Below are 22,495 nucleotides of genomic sequence, written 5' to 3'. Positions count from 1 at the left end.
GCATGAACGAAACCACGACTTCTGTGTACCACACCACCCCTAGTCTGAATACAGATAGATAGAAAATAGTCTTCAAAAACTGCAGTCATGCAAAATGAGACTAGTGAGGGAATCCAACAAAACTCCTAGATAACTCTGAAAGGAGAAATTGCACATAGTGCAGTTTTGTTCTGTTGCATCACCAGTTACTCAACTTCATGGTATATCTTAAATGTTATGCCCTTGAGTGCCCTCTCCAAAACTTCTGCACTGGACGCATTTCCGTGCGGTGCAGTGAGCCAACTGACTCCTTATTACCCTACGATGTATTTCACACATTTTCTTGCCAGTCACAGTTAAAGCTCATATTCTTACCTAGCAGAGGGCTCGGTGCCGTCGGAGACGAGGCACTGCCTGTTAATGAAGCATGAAACACCACTGCAACGGATTATCGAACGTCTCCTGGACACCTTCAGAAAGCAAGGATTTACAGACGTATCCCAAGCAAGAAAAACGCACCATGACACAGCTCGTAGTATTTTCACAAATAACTTTGAATGTTGGCTGAGTTTTGTCAGCGCAGCGAGACGAGGCGGTGCTTTGCTGGGCTGCAGTTGCATGGAGAAAAACTGAATTTCTCTCATTGTGCTCCAGAATTGCCAGACATGCTGGAAATGTGAGATTAAGGTGTTCACTTTGCAAAATTGGCACAGGTTGTTTATTGAATTTGACAAATACATCATAGCCATCCTATGATTTGTCACATGACTTAGTCATGAGCCATGAGTGCAAATGACACATTACTGGGCAGCAGATCATTATCAGAGAAAATTATATATCAGTACACAATACACAACCTGGACATGGACTTTGAACCATATTATTGTTCAGTGAATTGCAAATGTCTAAAAGTGATGAATTACTGGTTTAAAGCTACAGTGTATAAGATTTATTGTCTTCTAGTGGTGAGGTTGCAGATCTCTGGTCAGACCATTGTTTCTTTTCATATTTTGGCCTTTTTGGTGACAAGTTTGGTGATTTGGTGATTCATGCTCCCTTGCTTTCTGTTGTAACATGTAATATCTATCTATCTATCTATACACAGTACTGTGCAAAATTTTTAGGCATCACAGAGTTACAATAAAAGTAGCGTTTGATGTACCCTCTTTTTTATTGGCATGTCAACACAAAATCAGTTCCAACAGAAGTGAATATGTGAGCTATATTCCCCCATAATAACAACAACAACAACAATAATAATAATAATAATAATTTCTTTGTAAGTGTACTGGTCAGTAGAATACCACGCAAACACATTGCAAATGATCATGCAATATTAAAATGATTGTAAAAAATAATTATTCATACCTTAAGTCATGTTTTCTTAAAATAGTTTTTGAGGTCCTGCACCTTATTCTCTGATGACTTATAAATCATACATTTCATTTATTTATGAATATCTACCAGGTTTTTAGTACTGTACACACACACACACACACACACACACACACACACACACACACACACACACACACACACACACACACACACACACACACACACACACACACACACACACACATATGTACATCACCAATCCCAATGAAGATGGGACGTTGTGTAAAATGTAAATAAAATCACAATATAATGATTTGCAAATCCTCTTCAACCTATTTTCAATTGAATACACCACAAAGACAAGATATTTAATGTTCAAACTGATAAACTTTATTGTTTTTGTGCAAATATTTGCTCATTTTTGAAAAGTATGCCTGCAACACTTCAAAAAAGCTGGGACAGTGGTATGTTTACCACTGTGTTACATCACCTTCTGCATCTGACGATACCATAGTTTGCTCTGGGAAACTCTAATAAGAATTCATTGGCACCATTTTCTATATGAGATGATTAATTGGGGCAAAAATCGAGACATTAATTGATAATGAAAAGCATAATTAGCCTTCCAAAGCTGAAGGAGTTGTCTTAGTTTTGGAGTTTTGTGTACACAGACTGCCGACTGCCAACATGGCCAAAGCCTTTGGTAATTAGGCTTAAACATGATGGATTCAAAACAATTAAGCTATATTTTGTTGGATTCCTCAAGCTGGCATCACTAATTAGGAAGTTAGTGTAGAGTACTATACCACTTTTGTCAGGTGTAAAATCCCCTAAGTGTGGCGTGAAGGCTTTCCTCCCTTTATTAGACAGCTGCATCTTCCTCTCTGTGGTGAACAGCATTTAAAATTTATTCCACCTCAAAACTGCAGGGAGGCAAGATTCTTTTTAGTTTCTTCTGTGGCAAAATAATTACAGCACGGCAGCTCAAGAGGGGGTATTACTTTGGGGCTCATGTGTCCGTCCATCTGTGTGTGTGAATAAAATAACTTGAAGAGTTTTGTTATGATTTGGCTCAAACTTGGTGGAATGGCCATTTATGTGAATTGATTAAAGAAACGCCTGTTATTTATACAAGAACATGATTTTGGAGGCGCTATGGTTGATTGTCGACCCTCCAACTATGGTTAGCAGTCCGTTTCACAGGCAGCCCGAGGCTTAATTAACCCAGAATAATGTTCCTGTACTGCTAGTTATCTTCCAAACGTCTCTGATGATGTCTTCACCTCACCTCAGAGGTATTATCTGGTTACAAAAACAGGGTTTTTCATTTTAGAAGTGTTTATTCCTTGCTAATGTTTTCAAAATGTGAGATGCCAAGTATGTTACATTTATGCAGATATACGAGGGCTGTCAATAAAGTATAGGTCCTTTTTATTTTTTTCAAAAACTATATGGATTTCATTCATATGTTTTTACGTCAGACATGCTTGAACCCTCGTGCGCATGTGTGAGTTTTTCCACGCCTGTCGGTGACGTCATTCGCCTGTGAGCACTCCTTGTGGGAGGAGTCGTCCAGCCCCTCGTCGGAATTCCTTTGTCTGAGAAGTTGCTGAGAGACTGGCGCTTTGTTTGATCAAAATTTTTTCTAAACCTGTGAGGCACATCGAAGTGGACACGGTTCGAAAAATTAAGCTGGTTTTCGGTGAAAATTTTAACGGCTGATGAGAGATTTTGAGGTGATACTGTCGCTTTAAGGACTTCCCACAGAGCGGGACGTCGCTCAGCGCTCTCAGGCGCCGTCGTCAGCCTGTTTCAAGCTGAAAACCTCCACATTTCAGGCTCTATTGATCCAGGACGTCGTGAGAGAACAGAGAAGTTTCAGAAGAAGTCCGTTTCAGCATTTTATCCGGATATTCCACTGTTGAAGGAGATTTTTTTAATGGAAAACGTGCGGACGGGTCCGCGTGTCGGGACGCAGCCGGCGCGGTGCGGCGGCACAGGAAATACACCTCCGTGTTGATAACCATTTGTAAAATCCAGGCGGCTTTTCATGGCTTTCAGTGGAGTGAGTATATGAGAAATTGTTTAACAGCTGGACATGTTCCAACTTGTCCTTAAGGCTTCCAACAGAGGTGTTTTTCCTGTGGCGGAATGTCGCAGCGGCTGCGAGCCGATGCTGCAATCCGTCCGCACGTCTTTCATTAAAAAAAATCTTTAACAGTGGACTATCCGGATAAAATGCTGAAACCGACTTCTTCTGAAACTTCTCTGTTCTCTCACGACGTCCTGGATCAATAGAGCCTGAAATGTGGAGGTTTTCAGCTTGAAACAGGCTGATGACAGCGCCTGAGAGCGCTGCACGACGTCTCGCACAGTGAAAAGTCCTTAAAGTGACAGTATCACCTCAAAATCTCTCATCAGCCGTTAAAATTTTCACCGAAAACCAGCTTAATTTTTCATAAAATGTTGCAGCTGAGGTCCCCTCAAAATGCAAGTGATACTTCTCATCTGAGTCTAGCTGCCCTTTTGACACAAACTAATTCCAGCAGTGGCACCCAAGAATTCTCTGAAGAGACCTAGAGTCCAAGAGACCACGTCTCACCATGTAAACAGCTTCTTTCCACAAGCTGTGATGGCTTTGAACTGTGCACACTGACTGACAAGCACTTTACTATTTTTATTATCTCTTATTGCTCTTATTGCTTTTATTGCGGCAAGTGTTATCTATTTATTCATTTATTATTTATTATGTCTTTGTGTCCATGTTTTTAAAATCTATGTTTATGCACACTAAGCTCTTGCAACGTTTTTTCCAATGTAGTTTTACTGCAAATGGCAAATAAACTGAACTGAACTGAAGATATCCTGCCATTGCCTTGAGTCACTGTTTATTGCCCAAGTCTCAGAACCATACCGTAAAGGCACCTGGACAATTGCACAAATTTAATCCCCACGCTACCACGCAATTCATCATGTCAATGCAACCTATTTTGTCCTGCTGAATGCTGCGCTTTGTGCCGCTGGATGCCGTGTTGTCTAAAATAATTATTTTGTAGCGGATGACGCATTTGCTCTTGTGTACTTCATGAGGTGTAGAACGTATTTGGAATTGTCTCAAAAGTAATTATTTATAATATTTATATTGTAATTCTTCTGTCCTCAGTTACATGTCTCTAATCTAACTTAGACAGCGAGCTAAACATCTTTCAATGGCTCCAAAAAATGATGAGAAGTGTGTCGTGTTTGAAGACCATTTACTTTCAACTTCTTTCAGTTTCTTTTCTGTAAAACTGTAACACAAATACAAAACATATATGTAAAATTACAAATCAACCTACATTCACAACATAAAATAAAGTAAGCACACATACAGTACTAACCGATTATGATTTGTCACCGGTTTTCCCAAGAAGTCTGCAGAGAGGTGTGGTGTGCAGCTTAACACCTCCAGTGTTGCTCTCAAAATGGCTGCTCTAACAAATTTCCTGCTGCTTACAGGTGGAAACCACTAGATGGCATTACCATAAAACCAAAGAACAAAGGAAATAACAAGAAACCAAGAAAGAAAAGATTGCCCTTGGCTGGACAAACTAAGAATAACATCAAATTGAGACAACTTGGTTTACAAACTAAAACACATTCACTTCAAGAGATTGAGGGACAGAATAGTAATGATTGGTAAAACAGTTGCATTTTCATTCCTTATTATGAGTTAGATAATGTATCTGTAAAATTATGTTTATTATGGATGGAACATCTCGTCATATTCGTTTAGATGTGCTGCGGCAGTGAGACTCGCAGTAATACACTGTTTTCGAATAGACTGCACAATATTCACGTCTAGTTCACGCCAAGTTAATGCGTGTGTTATGTGTCGACGCGGATTGAGGAGCGAACCTGCGTCAGACAGAACCCAGCGCTAAAAATAACCAGAAAGCGGTTCCAACAACAAAAACAATTTATTTTTCACCTGTGCCTAAATAAAATGTACAAAACCAAAACCAACGTCCTTCTGGAGGAGTGACTGCTGGCACGCTCTCCAGCGCCCGCAAGGAGAGAAGTCCGGCGCTCCTGGACCCACTACCACCAGACAAACACCCCCCAGGTGGACACGACAAACTGACTCTCTGTGAAGCAAAGAAGATGTGAGGTAAGTCAGCAGTTACAACAATATCTTTCAAAAGACACACGCTATCAGCAACACATTCAGGTCTGTACTTTTTATCTTTATGCAAATGAGCAGCTTCTCACAACAAGTGGAGGATCACTTATCCTGCACGCCACAGCAGTGAGAAGCAAACTGCACAATTCTCATCACAATTCAAGTATACTATGTAACAAAACACCAAGTTACTATCAACAATTAGTCAAATACTTAATTACCTTTAATGTGTGCTGACAGCATGTGTCCTCACCCTTCCTTGCTTCACGGGCTCGATGTGTCAAACCCAGGCGCGGTCCTCAGCGTCTCACAAACGAACATCACAAGGTCGAGTTCCCGGCAGTTCTGCTTGAATCACACATGCCTTAAAAGCAGAACGCCATCCAATTATCTGCTTCAGCTGAAAGTCTTTAAGGTTGCATGTGAGCACCAGTCACAGGTGCTTCACATGATGTTGATGAGGGTGAGGATTCTTCAGTCAGCACCTTTTCCACAGACAAATCAGTTTCCATGCCACCTGAGGAGCAAAGAAAAGAAAAGAACACCAAAACATCCAGCCACACCCCCCAACACACAACAGTACCCCCCCATCAACGGGAAGCCTCCCGGCGACCGAACAGACCAGGCCCGAGAACAGCACCTCCCTCCGGGGTCCACGTCAGGAAGTAGACAGCACCACGCTCCCAAGGTCCACCACAGACAGCAGGACAGGCACCGCAGCTGGAAGGCTGGCTGGAATCAACAAAAGCCCCAAAACATACCCCAATACACTCCAACACACAGAAAAAAACATAAAACCCACCCAGAACCTCCCCAGGGGACCGTCCCATCAAACCCCGGGAAGAAAAGAAAAACTCCCAAACGCCCAAAACCCAACACAGCCCCACAAACACAATACAAACAGAAATGCATAAAAGAAAAATAACAAACAACCCCCCCAGAATGACCTGCAGAGTCCAACCCCCCCCAGAAGGCCTTCATCGCCAGTTCCAGGAGGAACAGCCAGAACCATGATCCCACACAGGTCCCCAGGTATACATGGAGCAAAACGGCGCCCCCCAGGGGACCGTACCATCAACCCCAGGAGGTACCCTCCCCACAACCCCGGAACCCCAGACCCGGTCACACTTGGCCAGTTGGCCCCAAGCCAATTCCCCCCCAGAGGACCGTCCCATCAACCCTGGAGGTGGAACCCGGAAGGAAACAGAACAAAATCAAACATCAACCCCCGGAGGACTACCAAAAACAACCCCGGGGGGATATAAAACGACTGTAAACCCTGTTACCCTCCCCGGCACCTCGAAAGACCCCAGGTCCCTCCCAGAGCCTTCGGCGGCTCAATTTTGGCGAACGGCTCAAAATATCAAGCCGGAGAAGGGAACAGAAAAAAAACTAACCCAGCTACAACCCCAAGGCGCAGCAGAGAACCGGAAATACGTCCGGTGCCCCAACTCGACCATACCCCAGCCTCTCGGGAGGGGTGGAACTACCGAAATGGCGAACGGCAACAGATCGGCCCACCCCTCCGACTGAGGTAAGTCTCCGCTGCACCACACCCCGGCAACACCAATGACGAACGGTACAAAGGCTCACCGAGGCTGGAGTGGAACTGGGCCCTAACCAAACCAAAAAAAATGCCTCTAACACCCCCCCCCCCAGGTGCAGAGGTCTTCTGAGAATGCTCAGCGTGACCAACCTGCACCACCCCACCACCCACAAGACAAACGGTCTTGGGGCAAGTGAGGTTGGGGTTAGGAATGTAGAGAAATAAAAAACAACAAAATAAAACGACCCAACAACCCAAACAGAAAATACCTAAAAACACATAAAAAATTAATAATGACGTGAGCTCAGGCGGACTTCCAACCGCCTAACAGTCACTCCACCAGATACGCCTCTGACTCCCCATACAATTATAACCCCTATTTAAGGAAAAAACATTTACCCGTGCTAGATTTTTTTTTATTTTTATGTGTGTTATGTTGCCTGTCCCGGAACACTTGGAGACACGTCACCATTATTTCTCTTGACGTTTACATGTCGGGGCAATACAGTAATCTCTGCTCGTCCGAGCTGCATGGGCTCGTCAACAGGAGGAGCCAGAGGTCCCGTCGGAGGAGCCTCAGTGGGGCAAAGAAGAGGCGGCCCAGATCTGTGTCGGGGAAAGCCCCGACACAAAAAAACCCGCTCTGATGGGCGTCCTCTCTTGCGTCCACGCTCCTTCATCCGATCATCTAGACGAATCACCAACGATATTAGCTCATCTAATTCGTTTGGCTCGTCACGGACTACCAGCTTGTCTTTCAATGACTCACCCAACCCATCTACAAATATGCCTCGTAAAACTGCGGCATTCCAACCTGTGGGTGACGGAGTTATCGGCACCGGTATCGATAGTGCCGCAGCTGGAGCAGCAGGAAGCACAACGGCTTGCGCTGCAAGCTCCGTAACACGGGCGTCTGTTTGTTTAATTTGGTTCGCGAGATGCTGTAATTGCTCCCGTATGTTCTCCAAGTGTTCTTGAACTTTTTCGACAAAAGGAACCGCTTCTGCCGCTGGGTCCATTATGGAATGGCCGGGAACTACTGTTATGTGTCGACGCGGATTGAGGAGCGAACCTGCGTCAGACAGAACCCAGCGCTAAAAATAACCAGAAAGCGGTTCCAACAACAAAAACAATTTATTTTTCACCTCTGCCTAAATAAAATGTACAAAACCAAAACCAACGTCCTTCTGGAGGAGTGACTGCTGGCACGCTCTCCAGCGCCCGCAAGGAGAGAAGTCCGGCGCTCCTGGACCCACTACCACCAGACAAACACCCCCCAGGTGGACACGACAAACTGACTCTCTGTGAAGCAAAGAAGATGTGAGGTAAGTCAGCAGTTACAACAATATCTTTCAAAAGACACACGCTATCAGCAACACATTCAGGTCTGTACTTTTTATCTTTATGCAAATGAGCAGCTTCTCACAACAAGTGGAGGATCACTTATCCTGCACGCCACAGCAGTGAGAAGCAAACTGCACAATTCTCATCACAATTCAAGTATACTATGTAACAAAACACCAAGTTACTATCAACAATTATTCAAATACTTAATTACCTTTAATGTGTGCTGACAGCATGTGTCCTCACCCTTCCTTGCTTCACGGGCTCGATGTGTCAAACCCAGGCGCGGTCCTCAGCGTCTCACAAACGAACATCACAAGGTCGAGTTCCCGGCAGTTCTGCTTGAATCACACATGCCTTAAAAGCAGAACGCCATCCAATTATCTGCTTCAGCTGAAAGTCTTTAAGGTTGCATGTGAGCACCAGTCACAGGTGCTTCACATGATGTTGATGAGGGTGAGGATTCTTCAGCCAGCACCTTCTCCACAGACAAATCAGTTTCCATGCCACCTGAGGAACAAAGAAAAGAAAAGAACACCAAAACATCCAGCCACACCCCCCAACACACAACAGCGTGCCAGAGATTTTGAACATTTCAAAATTTTCTTTGCGCACTTGCATACAGCTGTGCACAGCTCACGCACAGTTTGCAACAGTTTGCAACAAGTTTACTCTCTGGCATGCCAGATTGCGTGCCAGTTTGGGGCTCAAATTTGTGCAAGTGTCAAGGTAGCTTAAGACAAGAGCCACTAGGAGACCTTGAGACTTGGACCATCATTCTCCTGCAATGATACCGACGTCACCAAGCATCTAAAATTGAGAATGAAACTGATGTTACAGAAACACCAGCAAAGGAATTGGTGTGATCTGCAAAGTAATTAATGATTCATTCTCGCATTTGACATTGTTAAACTGTATCAAAGTGAGTAAATATGATTCTAGGCTTGAAGTGGAGCACAGCGGGTGCACCATGTGTGGGCGGCCACACATCACCGTTCAAAAAATGGCACGACTAAAAATAACTGCACAAATTAGATAAACTGATAGACTTGAACTTCTGTAAATTTAAATTTATTATTTCATAACTTACTTTGAGATTTTATGGCAAAATATATTTTCATTAAAAAATGAACTTCAACAACAGACAATTTTAAAATGAAGTCATTCACATAAACAACTGAAGCAAATGAATTATTGCTTAGCATATGATAATCACTGATATGTGTTAATTTTATGCTACTTTGTAACTGACAAAATCAGGGAGAAGACCCAAAAGCTGCAAACTGCACCACATCAAAGTATAGAAGAACAGAAGGGAAATCAAAATTTTACTGAATGAAATCAACACCCTTCAACAAGAAAAAAGAATAAGACAGTTATGAATGAATAACAAGAAGTAATGGAAATAATAAGCCCAGGCAGATGTGCCAAGTGTCCCTTGGAGGTGTGAATGGGGGGTGGTTACGTTTTAAACAGTTGTTGAATACAGTGATACAGGACAGGTGAGTGATTACAAATACAGCACAGGTGAGTAGAGACATCAGGAATAGGAATAGTACTGATTAAATGTTATGGCGCCACTCAAAAATAAAGTTTCTAATTTGTTTTGTCCCAACCCCCAGATTTGTTCATTATGTGAAAAGAAAAAAGCTGACAAAATTTGGATGTATTATAATAATATTTACTGGTAGCTCAAAAGCATCAAAGTTTTGTAATTTTTGGAGATATTTGGATATGATGAATAACAGTTGTTTTAACATAAACATAAGAATATTGCAGAAATACTTAAAATGATTTGAACGAAAACAGATTTAATTTCAATTTCAGTTCAATTCAATTTCAGTTTATTTTCATTTATATAGTGCCAAATCACAACAGCGTTGCCTCAAGGGGCTTCACACAAGTAAGGTCAGAGCAGCAGTGGTAAGGAAAAACTCCCTCTGAGGAAGAAACCTCAAGTAGTCCAGACTCAAAGGGGTGACCCTCTGCTTGGGCCATGCTACAGACACAAATTACAGAACAGAATTACAGAAGTCACAAAACAAATATGCAGGAAATGCTGTTGGTGCACAGGACAGGGGGGTCTCCAGCACAAATACCATATCCCATCTCTGGATGGAGCTGCACCTTAAACAGAGAGAAAAAAAAAAACTGAATCAGACATCAGAAAGACAAGAAATACTGTATAATTTGCCAGCATCAAACAACAAGAAAAACAGGAAATACTAAGGTGATCGCCGGCCACTAGCCCTAAGCTTCACTAAAAGACCCAGAATTTAGGTAAAGTTGAGGCCACGGCATGCTCTGTTTCCTAATAAAATTAATTAAAATGGTAAAAAGCGTAGAACTATACTATGTCAGTATGTTAGCCATACGAAAGGGAAATAAGTGCGTCTTAAGTCTGGACTTCAAAGTCTCCACAGAATCTGTTTTTTTTTGTTGTTTTTCTTTTTACGCAGGGAGATCATTCCACAGAACAGGGGCACGATGAAAGCTGTGTGACCCGCAGACTTCTTATTCACCCTAGGGACACAAAGTACTCCTGCACCCTGAGAACACAAAGCCTGGGCTGGTACGTAAGGTTTAATTAGGTCAGCTAGGTAGGGAGGTGCCAGTCCATGAACAATTTTATAGGCTAGTAGCAGAACCTTAAAATCTGATCTCACTGGTGAAGAGATGCCAAAATGGGTGTAATGTGGTCAAACTTTCTGCTTCGTGTTAAAAGTCTGGCTGCAGCATTTTGAACCAATTGGAGACCCCTAATGCTAGACTGCGGATGTGTCGACGGATTGGCCTAAAGTATTCAGTGTGAAATACCCTTCAACCTATCAAATCACTTGAACACAGACACACGCCATATCCGTTTCTTTTAAAATTAATTACTTTAGTTAATTAATTTGGTTTATTTGTTAAATATGTGATATTATTGAATAACTAATATTTTGCTGTATTTTCCAGTATTTCTTTTTCTTTCTTTTTTATTTTTTGATAACTCTCACATCCGAAGGGGTGGGGTTGATGACGTGAGGGGGCATCGCTCCCAAACGCCCCCTTGTGGCGCCGGGTGTGGTTAGAAGTGTCAGTTTGCGGTAGTGCGTCATGGTAAAACAAATATTTGTGACCGTATAATAGCATTAATATCCGCAAATCATCAGACACAACAAGGTTATTCCCTAAATGCACTGTCCAGAGAATGACTTTACTGCAGCTTTAGCAATAGCTTAATTTGTCCTCTTGTAGCTGTCCAGCGCACGCAGTAGCTGTAGATCATTTTGTCGAGCAGCTGATGCACACATGCATGTGAACCAAGCCTTGAGGTACACCTTTATCACAAATGCATTGAAATGACCAAGAGATGAGAGCTCACGTGTAGTCAGTCAGAACTGGGAGCGATAGATGTATATCTACAGACTGCATATGAGCTTTGCCATCATCTAGCTTGATGCACTTTCAACATCAATCTCACACTCTCATGCACAAGCAAGAAATATCATGCCAAAATAAAAATATCTCCCGTTAAGTTTCTGTTGATGACTAGATTAGACCAGACCAGACCACAGCGCGTTGTTTCTTAATGAAAGGAGTTTAAGATGCACACCCAAAACAGCTGTGAACATCTGCTTACAACACTGCTGACTACAGTATTCTATAATCGCTGATTCACTGAAAACCTTGCACCTGATATGTCAGCTGTGGGTGAAGAGTCCAGAGAGAGTTTGAGCAAAGCTTCAGAGCTTGGTTCTGAGTCGGCAAACTGATGCGTAAGTTTTGGATGACAAGATAAGCCAATAAATAGCCTAACAATTCAAATAATCTATAGTCTAATAAAATTGGGTCCTTTGTCACTATAGACGTAGCCCAATCAGTCCAATTGTGTGTTGACACAGTAGGCTACAGACTTCAACTAGTTGTAAACTAGGTAATTTAAAGGACATATGATACGTTATTTAAATGTCCTAGTTAGCAAGTAGTCATGATTGTAAGTCTATCTGTGCACATGCACTGCAAATGTGTAGTTGCTGATGCATTTTAGAATTATTACTGATGGAGAAACTGAAGCGTTTGAACCACTGAATCAATATGAAGCAGTTGTGTTGAAATTGTTCATTGTTTGAAGCATTTGATACAATTAAATATGGTGACATCTGCTGGCCATTTTTAACATAGCAATTGCATGGAACAATGAAACAGTCTGGTGTTTAAAGACATTAACAGTATGAGTGATTCTTTAACTCCGGGCACTATTGGCCTTGTAAATGTAATTTCCACCACACTATTGCCTTACAATATAAAGCACCTTGGGGCAACTGTTTGTTGTGATTTGGTGCTATATACATGTGCTCTGATGTCACTGTTTATCTCCATAGAAACTACCCAAACAATCTTTCATACAAACTGTTTAAAGGGACATTACAGTGTTGTGGTGGAAATTACGGCAATAGTGTGGGACAACTACATTTTGTTTAAAAAAAAATCACAACAGTTGTATGACATTGAATAACCCAATTATGTTTTGATTATTTTACTGATATTTTATTCAGAGATATTTTAAAACATTAGAAAAAACGTTTCTTTACCATTCATTTTTATCATTGAAGATCAAAAGTCTGGGTGTGGGACAAGCACAAAACGGCAATATTTGCATATAATGATGCTGAAAAAAGGTGAAAAAGTCATCATAGACTACTAGAACAAATTTCTTAACACACTTTCATTGTAAAGATAACTATAAAAGTGTGAAATTTCCCATTTTTTTCTGTTTTTCATACAATATGATCAAAGGACATAAGTGCCCGTAGTCTAAGAATCACCCATATACGTGTGTTATAATGTGATTGTGTCATCATAAAATACTGTATGTAATACAGATGGATGTTTTTTTAATTTAAAAACAAGATCATTTCAGCGGTGTTAGGCTCCAATCTGTTCCTCCTCTCCAGTTTTGGAGGAGACTCATGTGGCACAGAAGTTGCTGGCATATGAAGATAGATTTTGTCAAGCTTGTAAAGAGTTGGATACACAGCTGCCTCCATCCTTCCTATCTCGTCTTACAAATTCATTGCCTCCATCCTTCCTATCTCTTCTTACAAATTCATTGCAGAAAATGGTTCTGGGCAGCATTAGCATGGCTAAAACCCTTCAGCTTCTGGGGGGCTTTACCAAGCATTCAACACAGTAAAAACTATTCCATTTCTTAATCCTATTAGTTCAACCAATACTTTGCACCTCTTTATACCAAAATTGGAGCAACTTTAACTTATCACTCCTGTACAAACTGAAATTGACCTTTGTCACCATTCTTGCTGTTTTTACCCCATAACTCCATAATATTCAGTCATAGATAGTCCAAACTATACCTTTTTGGAATATTTATGATCAGACAAATAATGTGTTAAACTTTTCAATATGATTGGAGCATTTTTAAATTCTGACCCCTGTGCAATTCTTCATTGACCCCTACCTGTCCACCATATTGGATTTTCAAGTGGCCAGCACTTTTTTTTCCGCAAACACTGATTTATGAAGAACATTCTTACCAAATCTGATGCTTGTATAACCATGTGAAGGATTATTTCAGTTATCTGCTGTTCTATAATATGTACTTTCCAATTAAATTCCACAGTTTTTTTAAAAAGACATTAAGCCTGCTTTGTGTCCTAGTCGCCTCCGTGCCTGTTGTCCTTTGGATGAGCTGCAAGTTGATTTGGGTCGGAATTACTCATGCTGCACTGTGGGCTCAGACACATTCCACTGGAAACAGTAAACAATCCCTTTGGATTAATTACCAACTACATTTCCTCAGGACTCGCTGCCTCTTAACAGAAAGTGAGATTAACAGGAGATTGAACCTCAGCCCACATGTTGGGAGCCTCCTTGTCAAGTGGAATAAATAGAAAGAGGAAACAAATAGGAGCAGATGCTGGAGGGGATGCCGAACAAATCAAAAGACAGTTCTGTGAATGAAAAGGTCAGATTAGATAAAGTGCTTTTGTGTAGCTTTGGCACATCCTGTTGTCTCCAGCAGCCCGAGGACAATTTGTTGCTTCCCTCAGTTCGTTACAATGAAAACTAATGTGCCACATTTATTTATTTATTATTTTTCTTAGTGGAGTTTGGCATAAATGTAAAAATATTTAGAAAACACGACATTTTAATTATAAATCAACTGCAGATGTATGATTTAATTACCCCCGCGGGTGCTATTGTTTTTGGTTATGTATGTCTGTTGGCGTGTGAACAATATAACTTCAGTTTTGATCTGATTTAGAACAAACTTGAATGACTGAGGAAAAAAAAAAAAAATCAGTTAAAATCAAGTGATAACCTCCAGTGCTAAAAAATGAAGCCAAGGAAGAAGTGCTAAATCTTACAATGGGGCAGTGGAGTTCCGTTTTAATCCCTTCGTAATATCACGGGATTTGACCACTTCTGCGGCTAGCCTCCCAGTGCGCAACACAAACACAGCATCACTTCACACCGAAAAATGGTGTACTGTTTTGTTTTCGGCTGCAATCACCGAAGCAGTCACGAAAAGTGCATTTTTTTCTGGTTGCCAGTGGAAAAAATGGGAAGACAAGGCAAATGGGAGCGGTTGTGTTGGTAAGTTTTAACCTGCTCACCTTGACAGAGGAGCTGCGTTCTCTCGCCTGCACAATCACCGCCACATGTTTGTGATCCGGGTCATAAACAAACTGCACACATGTCCACTTTCCACCGCATCGTCACTTTTTCTTTGCATTTTTACTTTTGTTTGCTGTGTAATTTGCCTTAAAACTCAGAAAAAGTGCTATGTTTCTGATGGGGACATAAAAGGTTTGTCCCCGGATGTAGGATTATTACGCCATATTAGCGCCCACCCTCAAATGAGACTGCACTGCCCAATTAATTGAGTGGCCACTTGACACTGGCTCCAAAAGTTAGTCACTTCCCGCTGTGAGAAAAGGGCCTTGGCAGAGGTGTGTGTGTGATATAATAAGTGCTGTTGTAGTTGCTTCTTCTAACACCCCTATTTGCCAGGACACTGTTCTACTACGATCAACCCACAATCCAAAAACATGCAAAAACTGGATGAAACGGCTTATAAAGTACAGACCTGGCAACTGCCTGGCTTTTAAATTGCAGACCTGGCAACCCTACCGAAAAACGAAAGAAAGGAGCAGCGCCCTCGGCCACATATGATCAAAAAAAGCAGCAAATGCTGCTTCTGCTTCAAATGTTTACCCCAATGGAGGACGATCTAACAAATTTCAAGCCGTAGTCACGACAAATACTCTGTTTAAAGAAGCTTGAACATGATCGGATCCGTTAAGACTATGAATACCCAGAAGTTACCACCTACTGTCAAAGATTTTGAGAATCGGGATGAAATTTTTAATGAGTTCAAAAACTGGATCCTGATTTCAAATCTGGCACCAATGATGGCCGTAACTACTATGTCTGCCATGTTTGTTCAAGATTGACAAAGATGGATTGAGATGGTTACTAAGGTTCCTTCCTGTTTAATCCTGAGTAGCAAACCAGGCAATGTTTTGAAGCATCAAAGCCGCTTCATCTTGTTTTTTTCCACTTGTTTGGATCGCGGGCAATCGTAGTAGAACGGCGCCCCGTGGAATGGAGTCTGTCTGTTTTGTGTGTTTTGGCTCTTCTTGTGTTCTACATCACGTGGTTGTCAACAAAAACAGATTCCAACACAAAATCGCTGACACCAAACTCAGCGGGAAATGCTAAAAATCGTGGTAATTGGATTAAAATGGCTGGAAGACGCTGTTGCAAAGACCTTGGAACTAAAACAATCTCTGCATGAAAATATGGAAATATAAGCAAGGATGCCTCCTCACGGGGATGTGAAATTTCTAAAATTAGGTAATACATTACAGACACATCAAATTCAAGTTGCTGCTGATAAATTATTCATCATCAGCTGCTGCAGAGCTGGTTTACATACGTCTCTCAAACTTGCAGCTCCTTTTCACTCACACAACAAATTAGTTATTGTCTAAATCACAGAATATTAATCAGTTATTCATTGATTCATAGAATAACTGTCAATTATTTTGGTAACTGATTAATTGTTTGGAGTCTAAATTTGTTTAAATATCTAAATTCCCTAATTCCATGCTTCTTAAATCTGAATACTTTCTGTTGTCTTCTCTCCTCTCTGACAGTAAACTGAGTATTTTTGGGTTGTGGACAAAACGAGACATTTGAGGACGTCATTGTGGTCTTTGAGAAACACAGATCGATAGTTTTCATTATTTGCTAACATTTTATGAACTAAAAAACTAATGTATGATGAAGCTGCGTCCGCGGGAGCCGACCAGTGAAATTGAAATAATGACTAAAAGATCTGGGCATCCCAGAGGAACCTGCAGTCATAATTTTGAGGCCAAGGCCACGCTGTGATTGGTGGTCGTGGGGTCGGGTCATCTTGTCTCCTGGGAGGATACAGCCGGACATTCCTGGAGATTAGATTGTGGGATCTTTGGTTGGCAGCATGTGTGATCTGAGGAATGTGACGGATGAAGAAGCCACATCTCACTCCTGTGATTACAGATCCTGCATTTCTTCCTCGTGTTGCACGGCTGTAATCTTCAACAGACGGGGTGCCGCTCCCGGGGCTCTGCACAGCTCCGCGCCATGTTCTCGTATAGTCAGTTTGTTGTAAAGATGTCGCTCGCACACTTCCACATGGATCTGTGCTGAAACTCAAAGCATTAATTTCATGCTTCAACAGCCAGCTTGTTCTCACTTCATTTGTTTTTTACCAGTGATGCCTGTTTTAATTGATTTAATTTAATTGATTTCATATATTTTCCCCAGTGGTGGTTCTACACTGAATTACTCCCCGGGCAAGACCCCCCCTCCCACAAAAAAAAAACACAAAATTTTGCACAAACGGGCATTTTTAAAATTATTTTATCATTATTTTTAATATTTTAGAAGTGCGTCTGAAATTGCAATTGAGATGGACATCAAAGACCGCAGGCTACAATATAACTCTTATAACAAAACAACCATGAATTGCAAATTTGAATAAACACTCCTTTACATGCTGACTGTGTGTTATTAGACACTTTATTAATCTGTCTTTCAGGGAGGGACAATTAGCTCTTTTATTAAGGTGCATATGTGTCTCAACATTTAGCTAAATACTTAGCTTGATGTTTGTAAATATAATGCTAAATGTGTAAATACGTAGCATTAACTCATCTGCAAAAGTTTTAGGTATGACAGAAATTTGATAATGTAGTGTTTGCCTTTTTTTTCTCTCTAATTTGTGGTCTTCATCTGTGGGTCAAAAGACAATCTAAACTGAAATGTTACTAGAACTCCCATGTCATTTTTTTTAACTGTGAAAACCGCAAAAATGTTTAACAAACCATTTTTATTACTTAGAATGCAAATATAAATTGTAATTATTATCTCTTCAAGATTGGACTACTGCAATGTTCTATTTTATGGTTTACCGCAGTGTAGCATTAGGGGTCTCCAATTGGTTCAAAATACTGCAGCCAGACTTTTGACACGAAGCAGAAAGTTCAACCACCCATTTTGGCATTCCTTCACTGGCTTCCTGTCTCAGTGAGATCAGATTTTAAGGTTCTGCTACTAACCTATAAAATTATTCATCGACTGGCACCTACCTACCTACCTAGCTGACCTAATTAAACCTTACGTACCGGCCCAGGCTTTACGTTCTCAGGGTGCTGGACTACTTTGTGTCCCTAAGGTGAATAAGAAGTCTGCGGGTCGCAGAGCTTTCTCTTATCGTGCCCCTGTTCTGTGGAATGATCTCCCTGCTTCAATAAAACAGTCAGATTCTGTGGAGACTTTCAAGTCCAGACTTAAGACGCACTTATTTTCCCTTTCATATGGCTAGCATACTGATACAGTTTTGTTTTACGCTTTTTACTCTTTTAATTCATTTATTAGTATTTGGAGCGGGCCGCAGCCTCAACTTGACCTAAATTCTGGGTCTTTTAGTGAGGTTTAGGGCTAGCGGCCGGCGATCACCTTAGTATTTCTCTGTTTTCTTGTTGTTTAATGCTGGCAAATTATACAATATTTTTTGTCTTTCTGATGACTGATTCTGTTTTTTCTCTCTGTTTAAGGTGCAGCTCCATCCAGAGATGGGAGTTGTATTCGTGTTGGCGATCCTCTTGTCCTGTGCGCCAATAGCATTTCTTGTATATTTGTCCATGAATTGTTCTGTAATTTATGTTTGTAGCATGGCCCAAGCAGAGGGTCACCCCTTTGAGTCTGGTCTGCTTAAGGTTTCTTCCTTACCACTGTTGCTCTGGGGGTTGGTAAGGTTAGACCTTACCTGTGTGAAGCGCTTTGTTGTGTGGGCCGCTGAAGAGGAGGTACTGCTGGCCCACCACCACCAGAGGGCGCCCTGCCTGGAGTGCGGGCTCCAGGCACCAGAGGGCGCTGCCGCATCATGGGAGTAGCCTGGGTGACAGCTGTCACCCATCACCAGACACAGCCGTTCCACTCAGCACAGAGGTATATCAGGAGGACGGCGTCTCCACCTCAGTGCCGAGATATCGCCTAAGACTAAGGTAGTATTCTCTGCATTTATATATTGCATAACCAGCTAAACCTGTTCAACCTTTTCAGGACTGGTGACTACAGATAGCTTCATTGCTTGGATAAGTACTCACCTTCCTGCTGTTCTTTGACAAGAGGTGGAGGCGGCTTCTCCCCTCTCCGTTACTGGGTGCGGTCATCCACGCCTGTGTGTTGTTGCTCTCTCCTGCCAGCAGTACCGGATCCGACGAGCGGAGGCAGTGGCCACCTGGGAATTCGGGACTTGGCGGTTCCAGTATTTCCAGGGTTCGGTGGCAGAGGAGATCTGGGTGGTTCCGGTTCGACTGAGACGGACGTCTCCTACCTTCGAGCCTGCCCACACGACACCAGCGGATTCGACCCCAAATTGTGTTTGTTATATTAATTGTGCTTGTTTCACAGAAGTAAATCTTGTTATTTACCTTCTCCATTGTCCGTTCATTGCGCCCCCTGTTGTGGGTCCGTGTTCCTACACTTTCACAACACGCTTTGAGGCAACTCTGTTGTGATTTGGCACTATATAAATGAAAATACATTGAAATAAATAAATTAAATTGAAATTAAATTTCAAAAACCTGTTAAAATATAGGAAACTAGAGTTATATACAACTATCTACATTAAATGCAGGAAATGCCTCAGGTATTTTTTTTTACAACTATTTACCATGAGATGCCACACAAATTATATTTGTGCCACTCAGAAAAACAATTCCTGTCCAAAAACAAGACTTCTCTGACTTCTGTTGGACTTGTCACAGACGAAACACTTCCTCCTGTTGTCCACCCGGAGGCAGTATTGGGGCCTTGGAGGATTTTTTTTTCTCTTCTCAATTTGAGTAACAATTGTACCCATGTGGATTGGGGGTGAATGCACATTGATGTCATGCGTTTCCAGCAATGGTAAAGGGGAACACTTATTTTCATCAGCTAGAGGTGTCAAAACGGCCTGACGTTCACGGCCACGAAGGCAGTGTGCATCCATAACCAAATACGTGGGTCTGTGAAAATTTTATTTGGCTTTGGGTATGCCTTTTCTACCAAATGGTTGGTGTTTTCCACTAAAAGATAAAGGGAAATCCTGGTTTTCTTTTCCCATTGTAATTGCTCCAAGCAGAGAGAAGAAAAGTGAGGAAAACCACCTGTTTGCGCGTGCACGCTGGACAAAGCAATCGCAACTAGGAGATCGGTGTGGCTTTGTGTGTGCCTTTTATTACCAAATGAGTGGGCTTTTCTGCCAAAAGATAAAGGGGAAATCATGGTGGTTTTTTCCCATTGTAATTTCTCAGCACAGAGAGAAAGAAAGAGTGAAGACCTTTCATTTGTGCTTGTGCAGGGCAACGCGATAGGTGGAGCGGTGCTCCACATGTTACCATAATAATTCAGGATGGGCGTACTGCTTAATTCGATCATGTGACTTTGACGCAAATACATGTCGAACGACTCTAGAGGGTTAAATGGTTGTTTGGTGCTTATATGCTAAGTAATCATCTACCTGCAACAGATAGACGGTTATGTTCATGAGGTGGGAATGGACCCATTGTCTGGCTGGTGGAGGGAGAGTATGACATCCAGGACCCAGAAAGATTCCATGGTGTGGTGGATGCGGTTACATGCAACACCGGTACATAGTTCCAGATGTGAATGATGGTTATATGTCTGTACTGATGAGAATGGAGTAACCACCCCCAACCCCAGATAATACTTGACTTTTTAGCTACCTGGGACTTTACATGAAGCAAATCAAGTTCTTGTTGTCGAAAGTGTCAACACGGGGAACTGGTGACCCAGAAGGTTTGGTAAGTAATTGGTTCAATCCCCAGTCCACAGGCAATGTGGGTGGGGTATATTATCATCGCTAAGTTGACTTTGAGCAAGTTCCTTAATCCCTAAGTTGCCCTCAGTCGGCACTTTGAGCACTTTGCCTTGCAGCAGCCTGACATCAGTGTGTGTGTGTGTGAGAGACCGTGACATATTATTGTAAAGTGCTTTGAGTGTCTGCTACAGATGGAAAAGCACTATATAAATGCAGTCCATTTACCATACTTCATTTTCAGTAAAACCCGGGGCCCTAGGCTTAATTGGTAAATGGACTACGTTTACATAGTGCTTTTCCATCTGAAGAGTTCAGGTGCAAAACCCTGTATCTCCACCAACAGAATGGCCACTCTTGTTTTAAATAAGGATACGAGGTCTGTCCATAAAGTAACGGTCCTTTTTATTTTTTTCAAAAACTATATGGATTTCATTCATATGTTTTTACGTCAGACATGCTTGAACCCTCGTGCGCATGCGTGAGTTTTTCCACGCCTGTCGGTGACGTCATTCGCCTGTGAGCACGCCTTGTGGAAGGAGTGGTCCCGCCCCCTCGTCGGATTTTCATTGTCAGGAAATGTCGGAATGAAAAGGACTTTTTTTCATCAGAATTTTTTCAGAAGCTGTTAGAAACTGGCAACTGGAAACCATTCGAAAAATTTATCTGGCTTTCGCTGAAAATTTTACGGGCTTCACAGAGAATAAGGACTTTAACTACAGCTTTAAGGACCCCTTTAAGGATGGTCGGTGCGCCGCGCTCCGAGCTGCGATATCGCAGCACAAACCACTGGATCATTTCTAAACGGATGGCTCTGTGGATACGAGACCGTCGTGTGCTCTTTCTCTGGTTATCACAAGAGCTGGACATCAACCATTTTCCGGCAGATTTCACTTTTAACAAGAGATTTTGTCATGGAAAGCCACGCGGAGGCTTCGTGCGTCACGACCGATTCGCTGATGAAGCAAGACAAAGGAACACCTCCGTTTCGGAGTGTTAGAGGACAAGTTTGGACATGTCTATCTCTCCACAAGTTCTCTTATACTCAGTCGACTGGTAAGCACTGATCCAGTGGTTTGTGCCGCGACATCGTAGCTCGGAGCGCAGCGCACCGACCATCCTTAAAGGGGTCCTTAAAACTGTAGTTAAAGTCCTTATTCTCTGTGAAGCCCGTAAAATTTTCATCGAAAGCCAGATAAATTTTTCGAATGGTTTCCAGGTGCCAGTCTCTAACAGTTTCTGAAAAATTCTGATGGAAAAAAATCCTTTTCATTCCGCCATTTCCAGACAATGAAAATCCGACGAGGGGGCGGGACCACTCCTTCCACAAGGAGTGCTCACAGGCGAATGACGTCACCGACAGGCGTGGAAAAACTCATGCATGCGCACGAGGGTTCAAGCATGTCTGACGTAAAAACATATGAATGAAATCCATATAGTTTTTAAAAAAAATAAAAAGGACCGTTAGTTTATGGACACACCACGTATTTACCTGATGGAAGTTGTACATCTTCATGAATCATTCTTTCTTGTTATGAAATGGTTATGGTGCACTGAACAAAATAGCAGAATCTCAAAAATCAACCTTTATTTAGAAATGTGTTAATTAGCAACATTTAATAGATTTGGCTGCAAAACCTGGTATCTCCGCCTTCACTTTGTTTGCAAATCTCAGTAAGTCCATCACTTTAATGTACGCTAATGCTGCATTTACTCATAGGCAGAACGCGTTATGAATGTCGTATTT

At 41.9% G+C, this 22,495-nt stretch overlaps 1 protein-coding gene across 2 annotated transcripts in view; it reads left to right on the top strand.

Moving 5' to 3' along the window:
- LOC117531108 (carbohydrate sulfotransferase 15-like) overlaps window positions 1-22,495 on the top strand; it is a 173,666-nt gene that overhangs the window by 42,016 nt on the left and 109,155 nt on the right. The gene's annotated exons all lie outside the window — the stretch shown is intronic.

Source organism: Thalassophryne amazonica, chromosome 18 (genome assembly GCF_902500255.1).
Source record: "Thalassophryne amazonica chromosome 18, fThaAma1.1, whole genome shotgun sequence".
NCBI classification, from domain to species: domain Eukaryota; kingdom Metazoa; phylum Chordata; class Actinopteri; order Batrachoidiformes; family Batrachoididae; genus Thalassophryne; species Thalassophryne amazonica.
The sequence above is the reverse complement of the archived record's forward strand: the minus strand, read 5'-3'. Positions and strand labels throughout refer to the sequence as shown.